The sequence below is a fragment of the Elephas maximus genome, chromosome 2 (assembly GCF_024166365.1).
Source record: "Elephas maximus indicus isolate mEleMax1 chromosome 2, mEleMax1 primary haplotype, whole genome shotgun sequence".
In the NCBI taxonomy this organism is placed as follows: Eukaryota; Metazoa; Chordata; class Mammalia; order Proboscidea; family Elephantidae; genus Elephas; species Elephas maximus.
The window spans coordinates 118,329,650-118,343,831 of record NC_064820.1 but is presented as its reverse complement, the minus strand read 5'-3'; the positions used below and the strand labels follow the sequence as shown (position 1 = coordinate 118,343,831).

Here is a 14,182-nt window from a genome sequence, read left to right as displayed (position 1 = left end):
CTTTCCGATATCTCAACAGTTCTTTCCTTGCCTCCCATTTATGTTTTTTTAAAATGAAATTTTCACTATTCTCATTTCAATTTCTAATGTTTTCTATGTTTATGAAGTGATATTCCAGGTAACTTTATAATAAATTTCCCTTCAGCCCCATGATTGTTTTCAATGTACAAAATCCAAACAGTAGAGTCTAAGTTATGAATACAGGTCATTTTATGATAATTCATCTTTATCTTTGAACAAAGATCTGAAATTCAATTTCTTTCCTGTCTCTATATATTTTCTTTCCATAGTCAGGAAAACTTGCTTTATCTTTGTTCAATTTTAATAATTTTGCATTATTTTTGATAAGACTTTATTTTTATGGCATTACATTAAGATTTTATCTCATATGTGTAGCTATTTTTCTCTCCTTGCAGTTCCGTAAGATAAAGCTTTTTTAAAAATGTTTACCTACAATATTCACCAAATGCCCTTCTATGATTAGTTGTTATTTGTTCTGTGATTCTTTGATGCAATCCACACAAACTTCATTTTGCGTTCATGATGAATTATTTGTCTAAGCAAATATTAACTTTGTATGTGTTTTTTTTTTTTTTTGTCTCTTAACGACATTTGCTTTTATCAACTTGTAGACCACAGTTACATGAAACAATATCTGAAAGACTCAAGGTGGGTAAAATGATAACTTATGTATATGAAAAGCTTATCATACTTAAAGGATCCCAAAGACTTTTGGAAAATTTTAAATGATCTCTAAACTACCAGAGGAAAAAACATGATGGCTGCAAATCAAAACGAGTATCACAGTATCTTGGTGAAATTACGTCTGGAATAATTACCCACGTGGCAACTTTAGAAGGACAAAGAATTTTTTTTTCTTAATAGATTTTATTATGCCAATTGACTCAGATGTCCCCTGAAACCATGGTCCCCAAACTCCCGCCCCGGCTATGCCGGCCTTTGAAGCATTCAGTTTATTCCGGAAACTATTTGCTTTTCGTTTAGTCCAGTTGTGCTGACCTCCCCTGTATTATGTGTGTCACCTAAAGTAGTTCTTATCTACTATGTAATTAGTGAATACCTCTCTCCCACTCTCCCTCCCTCCCCCCTCTCATAACCATCAAAGAATATTTTCTTCTCTGTTTAATGATTTCTTGAGTTCTTATAATAGTGGTCTCATACAATATTTGTCCTTTTGCAACTGACTAATTTCACTCAGCATAATGCCTTTCAGATTCCTCCATGTTACGAAATGTTCCACAGATTCATTGCTGTTCTTTATCGATGCATAGTATTCCATTGTGTGAATATACCATAATTTATCCATTCATCTGTTGATGGGCACCTTGGTTGCTTCCATCTTTTTGCTATTGTAAACAGTGCTGCAATGAACATGGGTGTGCATATATCTGTTCGTGTAAAGGCTCTTATTTCTCTAGGATTTATTCCGAGGAGTGGGATTACTAGATAGTATGGTAATTCTATTTCTAGCTTTTTAAGGAAGCGGCAAATCAATTTCCAAAGTGGTTGTACCATTTGACATTCCCAACAGCAGTGTTAAGTGTTCCAATCTCTCCACAGCCTCTCCAACATTTACTGTTTTGTGTTTTTTGGATTAATGCTGCTTTGTTGGAGTGAGATGAAATCTCATTGTAGTTTTGATTTGCATTTCTCTAATGGGTAATGATCGTATTTCCTCATATATCCGTTAGCTACCTGAATGTCCTCTTTAGTGAACTGCCTGTTCATATCCTTTGCCCATTTTTTAATTGGGTTATTTCTCTTTTTGCAGTTGAGTTTTTGGAGTATCATGTAGATTTTAGAGATCAGGTGCTGATCAGAAATGTCATAGCTAAAAACTTTTTCCTAGTCTGTAAGTATTCTTTTTACTCTTTTGGTGAAGTCTTTGGATGAGCATAGGTGTTTGATTTTTAGGAGCTCCCAGTTATCTAGTTTTTCTTCTGCATTGTTAGTGTTTTGCATACTGTTTATGCTATGTATTAGGGCTCCTAACGTCCCTATTTTTTCTTCCATGATCTTTATTGTTTTAGATTTTATATTTAGGTCTTTGATCCATTTTGAGCTCGTTTTTGTGCACAGAGTGAGGTATGGGTCTTGTTTCATTTTTTTTTGCAGATGGATATCCAGTTATGCCAGCACCATTTGTTAAAAAGAGTGTCTTTTCCCCATTTAACCGTTTTGGGGCCTTTGTCAAATATCAATTGCTCACATGTGGATGGATTTATGTCTGGATTCTCAATTCTGTTCCATTGGTCTATGTATCTGTTGTTGTACCAGTACCAGGCTCTTTTGACTACTGTGGCGGTATAATAGGTCCTAAAATCAGGTAGAGTAAGGCCTCCCACTTTGTTCTTCTTTTTCTGTAATGCTTTACTTATCCAAGGCCTCTTTCCCTTCCATATGAAGTTGGTGATTTGTTTCTCCATCTCATTAAAGAATGTTGTTGGAATTTGGATCTGAATTGGATTAAATGTATAGACCGCTTTTGGTAGAATAGACATTTTTATAATGTCAAGTCTTCCTACCCATGAGCACGGTATGTTTTTCTAGGTCTCTTTAAGAAGTGTATTGTAGTTTTCTTTGTATAAGTCTTTTACATCTCTAGTAAGATTTATTCCTAAGTATTTTATCTTCTTGGGGGCTACTGTAAATGGCATTGATTTGGTGATTTCCTCTTCGATGTTCTTTTTGTTGGTGTAGAGGAATCCAACTGATTTTTGTATGTTTATCTTGTATCCTGATACTCTGCTGAACTATTAGTTTCAGTAGTTTTCTTGAGGATTCCTTAGTGTTTTGTGTATAAGATCATGTCATCTGCAAATAGAGATGATTTTACTTCTTCCTTGCCAATATGGATGCCCTTTATTTCTTTAGCCTAATTGCTCTGGCTAGGACCTCTAGCACAATGTTGAATAAGAGCGGTGATAAAGGGCATCCTTGTCTGGTTCCCGATCTCAAGGGGTATGCTTTCAGGCTCCCTCCATTTAGGACGATGTTGGCTGTTGGCTTTGTATAAATGCCCTTTAATATGCTGAGGAATTTTCCTTCTATTCCTATGTTGCTGAGAGTTTTTATCATGAATAGGTATTGAACTTTGTCAAATGCCTTTTCTGCATCAATTGATAAAAATCATGTGATTCTTGTCTTTTGTTTTATTTATGTGATGGATTACATTAATTGTTTTTCTAATATTGAACCATCCCTGCATACCTGGTATGAATCCCACTTGGTCATGGTGAATTATTTTTTTGATATGTTGTTGAATTCTATTGGCTAGAATTTTGTTCAGGATTTTTGCATCTAAGTTCATGAGGGATATAGGTCTGTAATTTCCTATTTTGGTGTTGTCTTTACGTGGTTTTGGTATCAGGGATACGGTGGCTTCATAGAATGAGTTTGGTAGTATTCCATCCTTTTCTATGCTCTGAATTACTTTAGTAGTGGTGTTAAGTCTTCTCTGAATGTTTGGTAGAACTCTGCAGTGAATCTGTCCAGGGCAGGGCTTTTTTTTTTGTTGGGAGTTTTTTGATTACCTTTTCTATCTCTTCTTTTGTTATGGGTCTATTTAGTTGTTCTACCTCTGTTTGTGTTAGTTTAGGTAGGTAGTATATTTCTAGGAATTCATCTATTTCTTCTAGGTTTTCAAATTTGTTAGAGTACAATTTTTCATAGTAATCTGATATGATTCTTTTAATTTCAGTTGGGTCTGTTGTAATATTGCCCATCTCATTTCTTATTCAAGCTATTTGCTTCCTCTCCTGTTTTTCTTTTGTCAGTTTGGCCAGTGGTTTATCAATTTTGTTGATTTTTTTCATAGAACCAGCTTTTGGTCTTGTTAAATCTTTCAATTGTTTTTCTGTTTTCTATTTCATTTAGTTCTGCTCTAATTTCTATTATTTGTTTTCTTCTGGTGCCTGAGGGTTTCTTTTGTTGCTCTCTTTCTATTTGTTCAAGTTGTAGGGATAATTCCTTGATTTTGGCCCTTTCTTCTTTTTGGATGTGTGCCATTTATTGATATAAATTGACCTCTGAGCACTGCTTTCACTGAGAAGGACACAGAATTTTAAAACTATGAAATATTAAACAGGCACATCAGTGTCATCAATTGAATCTTAGATGATATTCAGTGATTGTTTTATCTCTTAGATTATCAAAGTATTTTTAAAGCGAAGTAATTAGGGACTACATTTTCTTATTAAAACGTTGTTTTGGCACAAATGGTCATTATTATGACACTAAGCTACATGGCACAAGACAGCATATAACATGCTATGAGGTTCAACATGCGTGATGATAGTGGTGGAGAAAGGAGATGAAATCACATCTGGCTATTCAATCTGGGAACTGATCAAGGAAATGCAACAAATATTACACAATAGTTTCTACGTTGTAAGAACGCTGCATTCTATGGTAATTTCTTGACATGAACAGAAATCCCTACTATTTTAAACTGAAATCAATTAAATCCCATTACAGATAGAACTCTGTACTTTGTGTGAAGTACTGTTCCATTAATCTTATATATACAGAATCTAGACACTAAAAGTACACAAAACATGGTATAAAAAGATGATTGCTGTGTGCTGTAGACTTGATTCCTATTCACAGTGACCCTATGTGACAGGCAGAACTGCCCCACAGGGTTTTCTAGGCTGTAATTTTTTTAATCTTTACAGGAGCAGACTGCCAGGTCTTTTTTCTTATCAAGTAGCTGGTGGGTTCTAATTGCCAACCTTTCAGTTAGCAGCCGAATGCTTAACCATTGTACCATCAGGGCTTCTTAGAAACATGTATACATACATACATATGTATGTACATGTCAACTAATTAGTCCTCCAGTTGTTCAACATTCATATATTGAGGCCCTACTAGTAACAGCGTGTCTACAATGTGCTGCTGAAAAACAGAACTTAGTCCCTTCTTTCAAGGAGTTCAATTCTCTAAGAAGAGATACTATGTGAGCATGTAAATTACAATATTGAAAATTACAGGTTAGAAGGTAAGGGGTAGCTCTTAAAGGCAGGTGTGGTAGGCTGAAAAAATGACCAATATATTTTGTACTTCCTCACCCCTGTATCGAGGCCAACCTTGTAACCTACTTTGACCAGCAGAATGTGGCAGAAGTGATATAATAAAGCTCTGGAGTGTACTCTCAAAGAGTCATTGCACCTTCCACTTTTGTTTTCTTGGAACCCTCCTGGTATAATGTAAAGATGAGAAACACGTCAGGGAAGAAAGAGGATTAGCCTATGACCAGCACTGAGGCTCCACACATGTGACTGAGGGTATATTAGAACCTCTAGCCCTAGTCAAGTACCAGATGACTGACGTCACATAAGTGACCTAAGGATAAAAAAAAATAAATAAAGGATAGAACAGCAGAAAACCACTTAGCTGAGCTTAGCCCAAACTGCTTACCCAAACTGACAGAACAATAAGAAATAATAAGCAGTTGTTATCTTAAGCCACTAAATTTTGGGGCGGCATTTTATGGATAATTGGTATAGCAGGTTCATTAACAGTAGGGAGAATGATAGCTGAAGAGCAAGGCAGAGTAGAGAAGTAAGAGATTAAAGAAAATTATCACTGTTCACATGAAGGGACTGAAGCAATCGTCTACTTCCTTCCAATTCATACCTGATAAAAAGCTATTGCAGGCACCCTCTCACTGGTGCAATAATTGCTTTTGGTTCTGTTTCTCATCTTCAGCTTTGAATTTATTTTCCTATCTGGCTTTTTGTAAGCTACTAATCTGAATTTTCCCTTTTTTAAGCCTTTTGGAAACCCTGGTGGCATAATGGTTAAGAGCTACGGCTGCTAACCAAAATGTTTGCAGTTTGAATCCACCAGGCACTCCTTGGAAACCCTATGGGGCAGTTCTGTTCTGTCCTGTAGGGTCACTATGAGTTGAAATCGACTTGACTGCAATGGGTTTGGTTTGTTTTTTTTTCAAATAACATGACATTTGACCTCCATCCTATTTGAGCAGTATCTCTTTAAGACACTGCTTCTTGGGATACCTTCATGTCCAGCAAATGATGTTCCCACAGAGCTTTCTGAGACCCCCAGGCTTCTGTACTAGCATTCCTAGCCTGATAGAAAGAGAAGAAAAATAATTTATCAATGCCTGCCATACTGAAGCCAGTTAATTTAGAGGTAAAGTTCTCTGAAGGACTTTCAGGGAATTCTGATATCAAATTAGAGAAATCACAGTAAATGATATGGATAATGACCTTCAGTGATCCATATAGCTTAATGATTGTGGGGTACACTTGGGCTTCAGAAAGCAGGAAAATGTGATACTTTATAATGATTTCCATAAAAAGATTTAAAATTGCGAAGGAAAAGGACAAGGGATAAAACAAATTTATTTGATTCCTTTAACAAATATGAATTTAGCACTTACTATTTGTAGGCAAAGCAGTGAACAAAACAGGCATGAATCCATGTCCTCATGGAACTTAGATTAATCTGGCAGGAGCTAGTTAAATGAGGCATTACTAAATATTACACAGCTTTTGAATTAAAAGAGCTTGCCATTTTGTTGGAAGAAAAGCTTGCACATATGAAGAAGTTAGATATAATGCAATTATTGCAGAAAAGAAGGTAAAATAGGACATATAACTGATACAGAAAATACACAGTACAGCCAGTAAATAATGCTACGGTGAGTCCGGAAGGGAATATACCAATGTTTGTTGGAGTTCTTGGTTAAGGATTCACTGTAAATAAAAATGGCTATGCAATGTCTCAGAAGTCATTTTTTTAAAAAAGGAATATTTGTGTGGCTTGCATGAGTAAGCTAGAATCCGGCAACAGGAAGAATGACACTTTTAGGACCCCTTTCGGCCCTGTTTTATTTTTCTTACCTGTTTTCATGATCATTGTACAAGCAGCACATTGCAGGCTGAGTTAGTCTGTATCTTGTAAATGTGCCCTTACTAGAATAGTCAAGAGTGCCTAATTCCCAGCCAGGCATTCACCACCAGAATCAACATTAGAGCTTACTAAATTTCCATCAAAATAAGGATGCTTTCAGTAACTCAAACAATTAGCTGCCATCCAAATTCAGGGTCAATTTTAGCTTCTGGGTTAAAAGTGAAAAACAAAATCTGTGATTATTGGATTAAGCTGGTAAACTGACCACATGTGTCTACTCTCCTTCCTGTTGGGAAACCCCTGAAATGAAGAAGACATTAAAAAAAAAAAAAAAAAAAAAATTTTTTTCACAATGATTCTGGAAAACAAGTATGCTTTCAAAAATTCCTGGAAGCCAGCAGTACTACAAGAACTTAGGAAGTTTATAATTCAAAGACATTTTCTAAAAGAATTACTCATGGGAATACTGCACATAATGTAAAAAGAGGATCCATAAAAGGGGAAGAAGTGGGAAGTGAGAAACAACATGGGAAAAGAAATAAATGAGAATTAAAATTTTGTCTAAATAAATGTTGATGAATTCTGTTTAAAAAAATGGCAGGAAAACCCCAGATGACTTCACTATGCTAAGCGGAAGGGAGGAAATGGAACAGAGTGGGGTAAGTGAAAACATGCTGAAGTCATCCTGTTCACACTAGAAGAGAATAAAGTTAGGATATAAAAGAAAACAGGCATAAGAAACACATGTTAACAAACAAAAATCAGGTGTGACTATATTGCTATCAGAAAATAGAATTTGAGAAAAAAGAGCATAAGTTAGAATAAAAAGAACTGTTCTATATTTCTAGAAAAGCAGAATTCACCAAAAAGATTTGTTAACGGTATTAAATGGAAAATGCAGCAAGAAGAGTGAACGCGACAACAGGGGAACCCAGGCACAGTGTGAATTAAGGGCAAGAACGAAAGAAGTGAAGCTTTACAACTGATTTAGAATGAGACAATGTAAAAAACATGTAAGAGGTGAAAAGCCAGCAACATCAGCAATGATTGAATACGGCAGCATCAGAGGCAAATATCCAACAGGGACCAGAGGATCTGCCTTCTAAGCAAACAGCAACTTAACTAACACTAATAAAGGAAAATGGAGGCCACGTGTGAGTATTTAACAATACCATCACTGAAAGCAGCCCTGGTGGTGCAACAGTTAAGCGCTTGACTGCTGACTGAAAGGTTGGTGGTTCAAACTCACCCAGAGGCTCCAGAGAAGAAAGACCTAGTAATCTGCTCCTGTAAAGATTTAAAAAAAAAAAAAACCCTAGAAAATCCTATGAGGCAGTTCTACTTTGTCACAAAGGGCCGCTAAGAACCTAAATCCATTCGATGGTACCCAACAACAACATCACTAATTAAAGTGGGTCATTCAAATTTGATCCATGTTGAAACAATCAAAAGTAATTATGGAAACTCACTATAACAGTGTGTGGTCTGATTATTAAACAGGTAATGATGTCACTTTGTGTAGAAGTTGGGCCTGCTTCATTGTTTGGCTTATATGAAGCCAGGTTCATCAAGGCCTCTGGGAACATCTTTTTGGGAGCAAATATGTTTTCAAGAAACAGGGGTAAGTTTTCTACTAGGCCTTGTCCAATTGTAATTTCAGAGTCAATTACTGTTTAAAGCTAACTGGTTTAGGTTTTATGAAGATTAGGTACTTTGGTAACTGAACCTATTAGTACAGCAATAGACAAAACAACCATTATGCAGATAAGGAACTGGTTTTATTTTCTGAATGTTTCCATAATCTATTATATTAGCTATAGAGTAAGTATGTATAGTTCATCAAATTGCCATGTGCTAAACAATAAAATTATTGTCTAGAACCTTATGAGGCCCCCAGAAAATTCTATAAAGTTTCTCTTATATTCTGAATCTATTTATGTCAGATCGGTGGTAAAGAGCAATGGCTGCTAGGTCAGCAGCTCCAATCCACCAGCCGCTACTTGGAAACCCTGTTGGAGCAGTTCTACTCTGTCCTGTAGGGTTGCTATGAGTTGGAATTGACAGCAATAGGTTTGGGTTTTTGGTTTATCAAAGAAAATACGAAGCAGTGGTAATGTTTTAAAATGAACATTCAGTAAAAAACTCAAACCAAACCTGTTGCTGTTGAATTGATTCTAACTCATAGCAACCCTATAGGACAGAGTAGAACTGCCCCATAGGGTTTCCAAGGAGCGGCTGGTGGATTCGATCTGCCAAGTTTTTGGTTAGCAGCCAAGCTCTTAACCGCTGAGCCACCAGGGCCCCTAATGTTCAATATTTTATTTAAAATAAAATTGAACTGGATGCACCGAAAGTGATTTTTTCCTTCTGATTGCACTAGAAGAGCAGATGCTTATTTCTGTACCAAAATCCATTTTTTTCCTCTAAAAATCACCCATTAAAGTTCTTTCCAACAATAATAACAAAGAATTCTACTCATGCTGAGCCAACAATGGTTCAGGAAGAGGATTTATGAAATGAAGCCCAAACTCAAAGAAGGTATCATCATTTTACTAAAAACTCAAAAGCAGGTATTAAGTTTAGTAAAATGCCACCTTCAGTGGTGTAGCAGTTAAGTGCTACATCTGCTAACCAAGAGGTCAGCAGTTCAAATCCACCAGGTGCTCCTTGAAAACTCAGTGGGGCAGTTCTACTCTGTCCTATAGGGTCGCTATGAGTTGGAATCGACTAGATGACAACGGATTTGGTTTTGGTTTGAATGGCGTTAAAAGAGTGAGAGTCAATGGATAATGTAGCATTTTAGTTGATAATATGATTATGATTAAGAAGAATAAGACACTGTGGAAGAAAGTGAGTTTAAATAGCAAATGAGATGGCAGAATTCCTACCCATAGCAATTTTTAGGATTTTAATAGATAGGTAGATGATACTATCTCCTTCTCTGGAAATGTCAAAGAAACAATAAGATCATTCATTCAGCAGCAAACATTTCCTGGGAACCTAATATGTACAAAGCACTGTGTAGTGTTAGGAAAGATCAGGTTCCTGTCTGTGGCACTACAAAGTAGTCTTGTAGGAGAGTTGATAGAGGTCTATAGAGGATAAGCTGGGACACAAAAAAAGGGAGTCGATGGGGAGGGATGATTAGAAATGCCTCATGCTAGAGTAGATCATGTTAGCTCTACATGCTTGTCAATTACATGCTAGCTAAGGTAATCATTCAGTCTCTGGGTGATGCACACAGTTAAGTAGTAGGCTGCTAACCCAAAGGTTGGTAGTTCGAGTCCACCCAGAGGTACCTTGAAAGAAAGGCCTGGCAATTTACTTCTGAAAATCAGGCACTGAAAACCTTATGGAGCACACTTCTACTATGACAAACATGGGGTCTCCATGAGTTAGGGCTAACTTGGCAGCGGCTAAACGACAACAAGAGGGTGGTTATTCAGATGTGGAAATCATGTTTGATGTGACTTAGGAAGAATCTCTCATAGTTTTACCCTTACTTAAGAGACTAACTGCTCCAGTGCTATCTTTATAGGCTTTTATTATACTATGATCAAATTAACATAATGGAATTTTCTGAACTTTCACACTAAATGTTTCACACTGAATTTAAATATTTGGTTATTTCAAGTCCTATACATTTCTGAACTTTTACATATTTTACCAGGCAAAAGAATAAAGAAAATATTTGGCATTTTTCTAGAGGATGCTATGGCAGAGGTATGCATATGGCATCGAAGAATATATTTCTAAAAATGCTACTAAAAAATAAGGGGAAAATGGATACTATTAAAAGTAGATTTTTGATGTATTTTGACCTTCAGAAGGAGATGAGATAGGCCTGGAATGGGAATTCCCCAGAAAAGGCAACGTTCTGGGGGAATGATAGACATGTTCTGATCATAAGGTGTGCAAAGCCAGAAACCATACAGGCAAGTAAGCAAAGAATCAAATGCTGGGAAGAGTCATAAAAGGTCTCAAATCAGGAAAGACTGGAGCCAGGCACTCTATGGGTCTTAGATCTAAAGGAAAGAGCTAAAACTAGGAAACTTCTTTTGTGGGGGTGTCGGGGGTGGAGGAGTGAGGGAAGACCCCAAAAACATAGGAGAAGATCTTTCTGACCTTGGTTACAAAGGAGTTCTTAACATACCTCCAAAAGCATGATCCATCAAAGACAAAACTGATAAACCATCAAAATCAGAAACTTCTCTTCAAAAGATGTAATTAAGAAATAAGTCAAGTCGCTGATGGAGAGAAAATATCTGCAAAATACCTATCTGATAAAGGACTTGTATCCAAAAAATACAATATCTACAACTTAATAATAAGAACACGATGGCTTGATTTTTAAAAACACGCAAAAGATTTGAACAGACATTTCACAAAAGAACACAAGAAAAGATACTCAGTATCATTAATCATCAGGGAAGTAATATACACCAGAATGACTGACAATCAAAAGGCTAACAACAAGTGTTGGCAAGGATATGGAGAAACTATAACTCTCATACATTGTTGGTGGGTATGCAAAGATGGTACAGCCATTTTGGAAAACATTTTGGAAGCTTATAAAGTTAAGCACACGTTTTCCATATAATCCAGCCATTTAACTCCTAGATATTTACCCAATAAGATAAGAATATATATTCACACAAAGACATTTATTAATTTTCATAGCACCTTTATTCCCAGTAGCCCCGAACTGGAAATAACCCAAATGCCTATCAGCTGGAGATTGGAAAAACAAACTGTAGTATTGCCATACGATGGAAATAAAAAGGCACACAATATTTGCAACAGCATGGATGGATCTCAGAAGCATTATATAAGTGAAAAAGCTAGAACAAAAGACTACCTACTGTATGGTCGCATTTAAATGAAATTTTAGTAATAGGCTAAACTATAGTGACAGAAAGAAGACCAGTGGTTTTCTGGAGCCTGGGGCAGTAGAAGGGAACTGACAGCAAAGCAGGATGAGAAAATTTTGGGGGTGATGGAAATAATGTGCTGGTTACATGATGCAGTGTGACTGATTACTTTTGTGTGGCCTTTTTAGCCATGGTTTTGTAACTCCTGCCTAGGTGACTGGGCGAGACTGTGTGATAGGGTAATTGTGGTGCACCAAGGGAATTGGTCGGTTTTGCCTTAAAAGAGAGCCAATTTCAGAGCAGAGAGAAGAGCCAACCGCCACCAAGGAAGAACAGTCAGGAGCCACTGCATCCTTTGGACCCAGAATCCATGTGCTGAGAAGTTCCTGGAAGCAGGAGACAGAGAGAGAGAGAGAGACAGACAGAGACAGAGACAGGGAGAGAGAGACAGAGAGAGACAGATAGAGAGAAACACAGAGAGGCGAGAGAGAGAGAGGGACCTGTACCCTGAAGATGTTGATAAGGGTTGGAAGCAGAGACCTAGCAACAGGAGATGTAGGCTTCCCAGCCCAAGGAGAAAGAAAGCTGAGTGCCTTTGGGGAGATGCCTAGGGCCAGGGAGAGGCATGTCTGTGCGCACAATTGGGAAGAGGCTGTCCTGATGGAAGAACTGTATTGTAACCTATAACCTGTTGCTTCCCTAATAAACCCCATAACCATGAGTATGGTCTGTGAGTTCTGTGTGGCCATTGCGATGAACTATCCAACCCAGCAGAGAAGTAGAAAGTGCTGTGGGAGGGATGGTTAGAGAGTTGATAGAGATGGTAGAATGCATGTTTGACCTCTGCCTCATAGGAATCAGCCTTGGGCTGTTGGTCTTGATTTTCCTTTCCCCTTGTAATGTTAGAGGAGGTCAGACACTGCCCTCAAGTCATTTTTACACATGATTATGTACATTTGGTAAAACTCATCGAACTGTACCCTTAAAATTGGTATATTTTTACTGTATTTATCCTTTAAGAGTCTTACAAATATATTTCATCACTCTACAGTTAATGGTGTTATTAATGAAGAACTCGGATAGTATGTTACTGTGGGATTTTTTTCCTAATGAATTTTTTTATCGTAAAATATATACACACATGTATGTATATAACTCATAGAGACCCTATAGGACACAGTAGGAACTGCCTCATAGAGTTTCCAAGGAGAGTCTGGCAGATTTGAACTGCCAGCCTCTTGGTTAGCAGCTGTAGCACTTAACCGTCGGAATCGACTTGACGGCAGTGGTTTTGGTTTTTGGTATGTACATAAAACAAGAAATTGGCAATTCAACCTTTTTCAGGTGATACAACTTAGTGATATCAATTACATTAATCATGCTGTATAGCCATTATCCTTAATCAATGTCAAATTTCCCATCACCATAAACACAAACTCACAGCTTACTATAGGATTTCTTACATGGACTGCAAAATAATTTAGGGGCCACACAGTCAATTGATTTATTTTTAAGCTAAATCAAGCAAATAAATGTATTTAAATAATCCCTTTCTTCAACAACTCTAGCATATGGGATTCAAGGTAAGACTTAAGTAGAGCCATTTCTAAATGTCTTCAGTAAGTTACAGGGAAAATAAACCAGCCATACTCAGTGAACAGTCATTTTAAATGGCAAGAAATTATAACCCTTGATCTATGTCAAAATGGTATGATCAAAGTTACTGAAATAAATAAAACATAAATTCAAGATACTTTATATTCTATCCTAATAAAAATACAGTGGAATTTTTTTTTCCATTTTAGCTAGTCAAGAGAAAATAAACCACCAGCTTGCTGAATGCTACCACGACAGGAAAATGTTTGCAACAAGGCAAACTGATATGACTGTATTATACTAAAGAAATAAATGGAGGAGGGGTTAGGTTGTTTTCCCTGCCAAAATTTCTTTATCAGGATAAAAACCACTTTGAAGGTCAGTTTTTATGAAAAAAAAAAAAAATTACCTTTCTTAATATATGAAAATGCTTCTGAAAGTAAATTTTCTGCTTTTTTTTATTATATTGGAGAGATTTTTGTTGTGCCATTTCCACAAGATCAGTACCTTCTGTGACGGGTATTTGTGAGACACATGGAGAAAGGACTGGTGGGAGTATGAGGCTCCTGACTGGGCGTTTCTAATGCTAAACAGCTAGGGGATCTATAAGGCACCTGCATTTTCTACTTGGCTTCTTTTTGTAACACAAAATAAAATTCAATAAACTACCTCCATATTACTTTATCTTAATGATGTTATGCAATAGAAAAAACAGTGTTGCCTTAATGAATAACATAATTATTAATAATTAAGAAAATAAAATAGTGGTATAACTGCCCTTACTTTTGTATAAGGGGTTAGGATGACGAATTCTT

At 36.7% G+C, this 14,182-nt stretch overlaps 1 protein-coding gene across 8 annotated transcripts in view; it reads right to left on the bottom strand.

Moving 5' to 3' along the window:
- FER (FER tyrosine kinase) overlaps nt 1-14,182 on the bottom strand; it is a 477,482-nt gene that overhangs the window by 39,665 nt on the left and 423,635 nt on the right. The window lies entirely within an intron of this gene.